At 41.9% G+C, this 9,703-nt stretch overlaps 1 pseudogene; it reads left to right on the top strand.

Annotated features, from left to right (window-relative positions):
- The first annotated feature begins 1,014 nt into the window (after positions 1-1,014).
- On the top strand, positions 1,015-1,710 carry LOC148647718 (uncharacterized; annotated as a pseudogene).
- Positions 1,711-9,703: the final 7,993 nt, after the last annotated feature.

The raw sequence follows: 9,703 nt of genomic DNA, 5'->3' as shown, positions 1-9,703 counted from the left end.
TTGCTTTTATATTGCTTGCCAGCACTACTTCCAGCAATGCTTTTCACAGACTGAGAACTGTGATTGTTTCATTTTCTGAAGAGGGTGGGAGGGATGTTATGCTGCACACAGTGCCCATTTGGGGTTTATGATGCTGTTATGCTTTGGGGGTCACCGCTTTACTGCATGTGGGTGCCTTGGTGGGTTTTTACTAGCATTGTGCATAACTCGTAACTGCCAAGAGAAAATGTCTGTGAAATCACATTGCGTGACTTTAAAAGCTGGCAAAAGAGGGTTTAGATAGCAGAATGTCACCTTTCTCTTACAAGCAGCTAAGCCATGATAACTGTTAAGCATGGTTTTTGCCTAATCTGTCTGCTGCTAAAAAAAAAAAATCCTGCCCAGCTTTTCAATGAGCACAGACAGAGGCTAAACAGAGAAGAAAACAATTACCTGCTGTCTGCTGCTGAGGCTGGGAGAGAAAAATCACGCCTGGCTTTTCAATAGAATTGCATGAACTTGCTAATGTGTCTATCACACTGCCTGGTGTATTGTTTTAAATGTGAGTATTTTATATGGTGTTTGAGTTGAGGAAAAACATTGCCCAGATATTATCTAGTTAGAATAATACATGTTTATTTGTACCATTTGTCAGGACAGACCACATACTGCACTATAGCTTTGGTAAGTAGACAGACTATGGCCAAAATCACGAAGACTCTCATGCCAAAAAATGAAGATGAAAAGAAACGGGTAGTCAACAAGAGACATTGTACAGCTTTTGGCTTCCATGGACATCTTTGTTTGTGAAAGCACAGTGAGACGACAAAGGGGAGAGAAGGCAAATCTAAACCAAGGATGATGCAAAGGTAAATAACTTTAACATTCTATTACATGTGAATACAGCTACACTATTTTTATAACCATTTATAAAAAGAAAAAGTCCTATTGTGCGAGCCTTTGACAAACTGACAGGAAAATGAGCTATCAGCGGTGCATGTTCAAAGACGGCTGTGGGCTGACCTCTGTGCGAGCATGAGTCCGACATCGATAAGAGTGCACAGAGGGCTTGGATGGAGATATAAAAAAAAAAACACATGCCCCATGATAAGGGTAAAAAATAAAGAGGAAAGGCTCAAACAAGCTCTCCAATGGGTTGAACAGGGAGAGGCATTTCATTATGTACTTTTCACTGATGAACCGGCTCTGGAACAGTTTTCAACCATGTCATTTTATAAAAAGGGGAGATATGTAAACAAGCCAAAGCATCCAGTGAAGGTTCACATCTGGAATAATGGATCATTAATTTTGTGCAAGTCATGGTCAAACATCATGCTGTCCCATACATCAGGGAGCACTTTGGATCAAGGCACCGTTTCTTTCAGGACAATGACTCAAAATTCACAGATGCAAAAGGCGAGGCTTAAAGCAGAGGAAGTGAACTGGGTGAAAACCCCAGCTGAATCCCCAGATTTAAATCCAATAGAGATGGTATGGCATTCCCCGAAAGACTATATTCGGAAAACAGCAAAACCCAGCACAAAGCAAGAACTGATCTATGTGATTTACAAGTTCTGGGAGGAAGGACTGACAGACCAGATTTTCAACAATTTTTTTAACAGGCTGTTCTGTGTTCTTCCTAAGATTGTTGGGCGCAGTGGGGGACATTTGGGAATGAGATTTCACAGATGCTTTTGTTCCATCTTGCATTGTCAGATTGTGAATCAATAGAAGTATTTAATTAAAACACGTTTGTGATTTTAATCTAAATGGGGGTAACGGGGACTATTATAAACACCCAAAAATAAATGTACAGTAATAAATAACGTGTTCTACATTGACGTTATTAAGTGATAGACAAAAAACAGGGCAATGACTTTCTCTGCAAGCTAGTCAAAAAAGTAGGCGAATCAAAGCTCCAAGCCCAGCAGCAACAATAATTAATACAGTGTATTCTCCTGTCAAGGTATAAAATGGAACAATGCAGAGTACACAATGTGGTTATGCGTCAGGAATGTTTGCAAATGTTGCAATAATTATGCAGTATATGCTTTTGGGAATACATTCGGTTTTTGAGCAGGTAATTACTCACTTCTACTGCCCTAGAGCGTTATGGAATCTACATGCTCATAGACAATGACTTGGAAAGATACATACCGACGGAGAACAAAGAAGACCCGTGTGGTGCGAGTTAGATCTCTTTTACGCCTGTTTTCCCCCAGCGACACCACAATGCTCATAGTTAGACAATGAAAGGTCTCTGGAATAGGCTGACTGTTTAATGATAAAGCGGAGGCTATGGAGGAAAAAAAAATCACTATGGAAGTGCATCTGTAATGGAAAGCAACTAGTTTGACATATACTGTAAAATGTGACACCTCTGGAGCATCAAGTGCATTTCCTACAGTGCGAGCTCATTTGCAAGGCTATTAAAAAAAGCTAATCGAGTTAACAGTCCGGGTGTGGCGAGTTTCAACTGCCTCCTGCCAGTCTTGGGCAAAAGAAACTGGTCTTTCATTGGAAGGTTCACTTATTCTTCTTGTACGCGACAATATAATCAAATCCCATGGTGTATTATGTCGAGTTCCCATTACAAAAAAAAAAACTGCAAGCCTGCACTACAACAGCCATAGTACAGACACAAAGACTGCATGGGAAGAGACAGGGAGCTTCAGCTGCCTCGGATTGCAAAGTGTGAGGGGTAAGCAAATACAGCGTGCGTCATCTGAAATAGCCAATTATAGTGCATATTACAAGGTATTATTGCTGTATTGATTTATACATTCTATTAGAAATATTTCTTTGCAGCCTGTTCTTCAGGAAAACACCACACATGTGAAAATCTTCAAAGACTACCAGGACAGTAAAATCTTGTTTTCATCTGTCTTACTGCTTTATTTTGACATCTGGTCCACAACTGCTGAATACTACTGGATGACGTTATTTCTTACATGTATTCTGTTATTTTGCCACAGGCTGTGGGTCTCTGCTCTTGGCCACTGGCCAGGGTGCCAACCTGTAAAAGCAGCACCTGTGTGAAGACTTTTCTGCAGCAATGGGAGCAGTATGACTCATTACTGGGAAGGGTTGGGAGGTTGAAGACGCTCCTAAAGATGCAGAAATCGGAGACCGTATGTTCAGGCAGTCAAATGCTAGGTCAGCTGTCTCCGAACAGACCTTCACCTCCTGATAAGTGCCTCTCCCCGTCGCACAGGTTGCTGTACCTGGCGGAATGCACATCTACACAGCCCTCTGCCCCCAGAAGAGCACACACCGCCTCAGGACACTCCATCCCGACCTCTCTGCTCACCACCACCCAGGAATGGAATTGGTTGATGCTGTCCATCTCCCTCAGGAAGCACCATATACACAGCAGAATTCACAGATGCCAATCCGATGCACAGTTCTCACAGATATCCAACTGTTGCCCATCAGTCAAGAGAAGGAGGACAATGTTCGTGCAGTGCATCGGCATAGATGGGAAAGCCAGAGCCGACCGCTATGCCACTAGTGTTTTGTAATCTTTTGACTTTTGAAATTTACAGGGAGTGGACCACATGCATAAATTGATGGGTCCAGAAGCAAAGGGGCCTTTTCTTGCAATCTCCAGAAAACAATTATCGGCATGGTGACTCGGATTTCTCAAAACTTACTTTGTACAATTGGAAACAAATACGTGATCGGATCAACAAAATGCTTCGAAGAGGTGCTCTTTTCCTCTGGTTTAACAGTCTGTGCAGCAACAAAACAGTTTAAACAAGCATGTGGTGTTATTTTTGTAAAAAAGTATTTTAGTGTTGCAACAGTTGAACTGATAAAGTATTACACTGTAATACAGTGAGCTTACAGCTTGTCCAAGGTCATACATTATTAATGCTCTTACTAATATCTTCCATGAAGACTTTGCATAAAATAATTCTGCATAATTAAAATTCATGATGAAGCAATACTTTTGCTTCAACTGAGCAATTTTGCTTTTATAAATTACCAATTGTTAATGTTTAATGATAAACATGCTGTAATACGGTTTAAAATTATTATTAAAAGTCTAAAGAATACACAAATTCTTATTTAGAAAGATTGTCCTTCAGCAGTAACTGATTGGAAACCCGGCGTTTTCTGGTGACAGCTCAAATGCTGTACATGAAAGGTTAAGGCTTTATTAGCTTCACCTGCCGGTTTTACAAAGTGATTCTGGATACTATTACTGTAACACGCGTTATGAGCCATGCCTACTGCGTTTTAACGCAGCACACACCCTGCATTTTGAATGACTGGATCTGTATTCATATTTAATTTGTGTGGGGAAATCTCTTGTCAAATACCTACGGTATCTTGCAAGCTTGGATACACAGCAACCAAATAAACCAATACCAGTACAATATCCACCTTTAATATTGGAACCTTCCTAGCAAAGGACAAATGCTTATTCTCCCATAACCCCAAACTAATCCACATCTTTTCTAATCTCCATCACCAATTATGTTGAGCTGCTCTTTGTCCTACAGAAAGCACCCAAAACTCGTATTGTCCATCCTTTCCATAACCCAGAGAACTTCACCATACTTATTTCTACTCAATTTGGCTCCAGATGCACAAGACAAATTCTCGAAAACCTCCGTCTTTTGCAAGCCAACATCCAGACAAAGTAACGTCATCTGCATACAGTGCCTTCTTTACACATTCCCTCCACTCCCTGGTACCAGTACGCCATCAATACTTGTGAGCTGCCAGGGAAAAGGGTTCCAATGGTGACAAAGGACACACTCCTGGCATCTCCAAGACCCATTCACTCTGCTACCAACTCACTCCATCACCTGCCACAAAAAACCTTGAGACCTTATCAAATGCTTCCTCCAGATCTAGATTTACCAACATGAAAAAAAGAATAGTCCTTGGCTCTGCCCACACCATCACATCCCTCACTATTGCAAAGTCCAACTGATCTTTCTTCCTTTGACCCCACAAGCCTGATTTCTTTCAGTTTACCAACACCTTTGCTATTCTTATAGTCTGTACAAAGCATTATCAATGGTCTCCAGTTTCTCATGTCAGTTGTCTGTCCTTTTTTTAAATACACCTTTACACATGGTCCCCCATTTGTCTTTTACAAAGAACATGCCCCCATAACAATCAGTCCAAATATGTTCCAGAATACTTGAAAAAACTCTGTAGGCAGCCCATCAATACCCACTAATTTACCTGACCATTGCTAGAAAAAAGGTCCTGGTAGAAAACGGTTGCTGCTTCCAACATTCCCTTGTTCTCTGACCACACGGTCCTTATTCTGAAATCATCCTTCTCCCTTGCTTTTGCTTTGACTGAAAAAAGAAGGTGGAACAACTTGCATTCTGCTGCAAGAAATCTAAGCGGGCTTTAAACATCCCTTGTCCCCCCCCCCCACCATAAAAAGACCTCAATTTTGCTTTCAAATGCTGGAAATGCTGTATATTCATATCTATATGAAGACCTTCATTACATTGGATATACAACTTATTCAGTTCATACTGAAAAATTCTTCCCTTCCTCTTAATTCTCCTTTTCATGTTTGCCCACCATTCTATGATAGTAATGTGCTGCTTCCTCTTAGCCCACCAGCTATTCAACTGACTTTGAGGTCTTTGTAGTTGGTTTCCTTTGAAATCTCAGAGCTCACCTTCCAATAACTTCTTCCATATTTTCTCCCAGGTGGATGCACATTGACCTCTACCTTGTCACGATCGGAGAACCAGACCAGCAGAACAGAGACTCCTGCCTTCACCTCTTTGGATACAAACACACAATCCAGACACTTTGCAACACCCTTTGCATTTCTCCAATAGCACCCACCTTCTCACCCATGGCTCTAAAAGCACAGTCAACTAAAAAAAAACCTGCCACAAAAAATGCTGTTGCAGTATTCCTGCATTATCCTTGTCCCTCAAACTCACATGAAGGTCTCCCTCTAAGTTACCTACTTTTTAGTAATACAAACCAAGTGTAAACCTTTGTAGAAGTCTGCTCTTCCAATAGCCAGAGCATACACGCACACTAATCCAAAACATTAATTTACATAGCAGACGTCCGTGGTTAACACCCTTCCAGGTGCCTCTACCTGGCACCATTTATCAGGTCAAAATTCCCAAATAAAATCCCCACTCCAGATAAGCATACCCCTCCTATGCTCCATCTTGATCCTCCCTTTCACGTGTAAAAACCTCATCGCCTGCAAAAAATAAACAAGAATCCAAAGTCCTCAGGTAGTTAAACTGCTGTTCTTTACTTTCAATGTTAAAATCATCACCTCTTTTAATTGACTACTTTCCTTCTTCATTCCTCATCATCATATGCAGATCATCCAATATAGACATCTCTTACCTCCAGTTTTCTTTGCCCACTCGCGAACAAACCTAAAACCTTTCTTCCATTTCTCTTATACTCCATTATAATTCATCAACAGTTCTTCCTGGATAAGAAATTCTCATTTACCTCAAAAACCTTCAGGTGCCTCCATCTTTTTTACTCTACTGCAGAAACATGCATTGCAGTGTGCAGACAAGACAGCCTCACCTGACTGTGGTCTGCCAATGCCCCTGCTTTGGCCCTCTGCAGTCTATACACACAAATTACATTTGATTTCCTCTGCACAGGCAGACACCAAGTGACCTATTGTGCCACATCTACTGTACACCTCTGCAGTGCAAGATGTCCCTGCACAAGTAACTGCCCCAGGTAATACAAAAAGCCCCTATTGGAGCCTATGATACAGTTCCTTGTACATCAACTAATTTTACATCTTCTTGCATTTCATCCAAAAAGGTACTTTTAGTAAACCCATTATTCATGGTTGATCTTCATCCAGTAATTCCTTTTCTGTGGCAAAAAAGGACTCAGACAAGCAACAAAAAAAAAACAAGTCAATAAATCAATCGCTGGAACGAGGTGCAGGCATCCTGCTAGTGGACAGCAATACAAGCCGTTACCTCTGGAGCCCTGCAAAGGCACAGCTGGTGGCTTCCCTATAGCAGTCTACTCCTGCTGTCACCTGCTGCCAGCCAGATGCACTGGTGGGGTCCCTAATCTTCTGTCAATGGGCTGACAATGACCACAGCTATGGGGGCGGTTAAGTAATTAGCATAGACCCACCCACAAGCAGCAGCAGCACCTACCAACCTGAAAACAAAAATGGACTGACACCTCCTGACCTGAAGTAGAAGGGAAGACACAGGGGAAGGAAGAAAACTGACAAAGCTGGTCCAACAGTATCAAATTGAGGTCATTCATTTTATGTCCGACCAGAAGGGAAGGTAGGAACTTAGGCCTAGGTAGGAATTTTTTCTACTGCCTGAAAACAATGAATTGCAGTTCATCCTCTCCAGCAGTTTCTGAAGGCTTTCTAAAGTAATTGAAATAGCTATTAGAGCTTTTTATTATTTTTCAATAACTCACAATTTCCAGGTATGTGAGCAATACCATTCCAGGTCCCATCTTTACGAAAAATGTTGAATTTTATGTTTGTTCTATTTTTCTCAATTTTGTATCCAGGCTGGGAGACACACAGGGCAAGATCTACAAGCATTTTCATTTTTTTCCAGGCCACAATGTGAAAAATTAATCTTTGAAGAAAAATCTGTTTCTTGTCGTTTTGTCTTTCTCTTCTGGATATTTCTGTCTGGTGAGTGGACACAGTAAGATGTTAGAAACGTGGTTCACATGTATTACCCAAGGGGTTAGCTTCAATTTAAGCCCTAGACTAGATCTCTACTATCTATACTTCCAGAGATATTACAAAATGTTTGATGGAATCCAATCCAGTTGGAAATTGCCTCTGTGACACTAACAGGTTCTCAATCAAGAACCAAGAATTCACATAGGGAGCTGCATCAGCTTCAAAAGATCAACTAAAGAGGGAAGAAACTATTGAAGAATACAGAGTTCAATTCAATTGCAGACTAAGCATGTCCCCACACTCCCTTCCTCCACTACAATTGGAATATACACAAAGCACTGAAAGCTTTACAGTATATGGTCAGGTGTTTCGCAGATGTAGAGATGGTAATTCTGTCTTGATATACTCGTTTACACTTGGGATTAGCTTTATTCAAGATAGGTTTTGAAAATAGACCAGGTACTGGATGCTTATATTAAGTCGCAAAAGTTGCAGTGGTTTAAATGTTCTGTCATTTGTTGACGAGTTATTGACTTGAGAATCATCCCATCTCAAAAATAGAGAACTAACCGATACTTCTGCCCATATCCTTCTCCAACAGGACTCTACCACCAACTACCAAAAGGAAGTGGTATCCATCATCTTCCTTATTAACAGTAAGGAACTCCCCCAGGAGGCAAACCAGCTCATCATTGAACATCCCCAAAATCCAAAAACCAAACACCCCATCATATCAGCATGCAATGGTCCGACTAAATGCATCTCGGACTTTCGACAGCCTCATGAGACTGCTGGTTGAAGGTCTTCCCTCATACAATCAAGGACACCAACCACATGCCACAACGTTTAAATGACTTCCAATCTCAGGGCCCCGAATATTAATTTTACCATGGACATCGCATCTCTTTACACCATCATTCCCCATAATGACGGCCTTACAGCCCTCAAGAAAATGCTGGACAAACACACATTGCTTGATCCACCCACCCAAACCTGGTACGCCTCGCAGAATTGGTTCTCACACTGAACGCATTCTCATTCAATAACCTTTTTTACCAACAGGTTAGTGGAGTCACCATGGGCACCAGAATGGAACCCAGCTATGCCAGTATTTTTTGTCAGCTGGGTAGAACGCTTCTTCACTTCCTACACTGGCTTTGTCCCCGACCTCTAAGCGATACATTGATGACTGCGTCTCTGCCACCACATGCAGAAAGTGTTCAACCTGGTCGTTGGAGCATCACTTTACCAACTTCCACCCATCCCTCAAATATACAGTTAACATACTTTCCACTACTCTTCTGTTTCTAGACATCAACTACCCCCAACTCTCTACTTCAGTCTATTACAAACCCACTGCTTCACACCATCTCCTGTACAGCTCATTTCACCCCAAACGCTAAAAACTCCCTTTTTCACAGTTCCTTTGGCTACGATGACTCTGTAGCAACATCAATTTCCAGAACCAACCCCACAAAATGTACTCCTCCCCCACCATCAACAGAGGATACCCTAGCAGTGTTATGGACAGGGCCCTTGCCTGAGCAAAAAACACCCCTCGGACCATTGTTACGAAGCCGAAACTCCCACCGTAACAATCGCGTTCCTTTGGTGCGACCCCACCACACTTTCTATCCCCAGACTTAACAACTTTTCCATTCTACAGGATGATCCCTCCATTGAGGCCCTCTTTTCTGACTGCCCCATCATCTCATATCGCAGGTCACCTAATCTGCGCAACCGTCTTGTTCACAGCTCCCTCAACCGCCCTCAGCAACCATCCACACCAGGCACTTTCCTTTGCAACAGAGCTCTCTGCATCACCTGCAAGTACATATCTAACACCACACTCATTCAAGGCCCCTCAGGATGATTCTGGATCACTCAGATGACATCTTGTATCTCCAGCAACCTTACTGTATCTCTTGCAGTAAATGCCCAGCCATTTACATTGGGAAACAATAAGGAGACTCAGAGACTGCTTCAGAGAACATGTTAGGGCTGTGAAGATGAAAGACTTCTCATTTCATCTGATGGCCATGATCACACTAAATCTCCATCGTATGTGTTCTCAAA

The sequence above is a fragment of the Lepisosteus platostomus genome, chromosome 15 (assembly GCF_059453375.1).
Source record: "Lepisosteus platostomus isolate fLepPlt1 chromosome 15, fLepPlt1.hap1, whole genome shotgun sequence".
In the NCBI taxonomy this organism is placed as follows: Eukaryota; Metazoa; Chordata; class Actinopteri; order Semionotiformes; family Lepisosteidae; genus Lepisosteus; species Lepisosteus platostomus.
The sequence above is the reverse complement of the archived record's forward strand: the minus strand, read 5'-3'. Positions and strand labels throughout refer to the sequence as shown.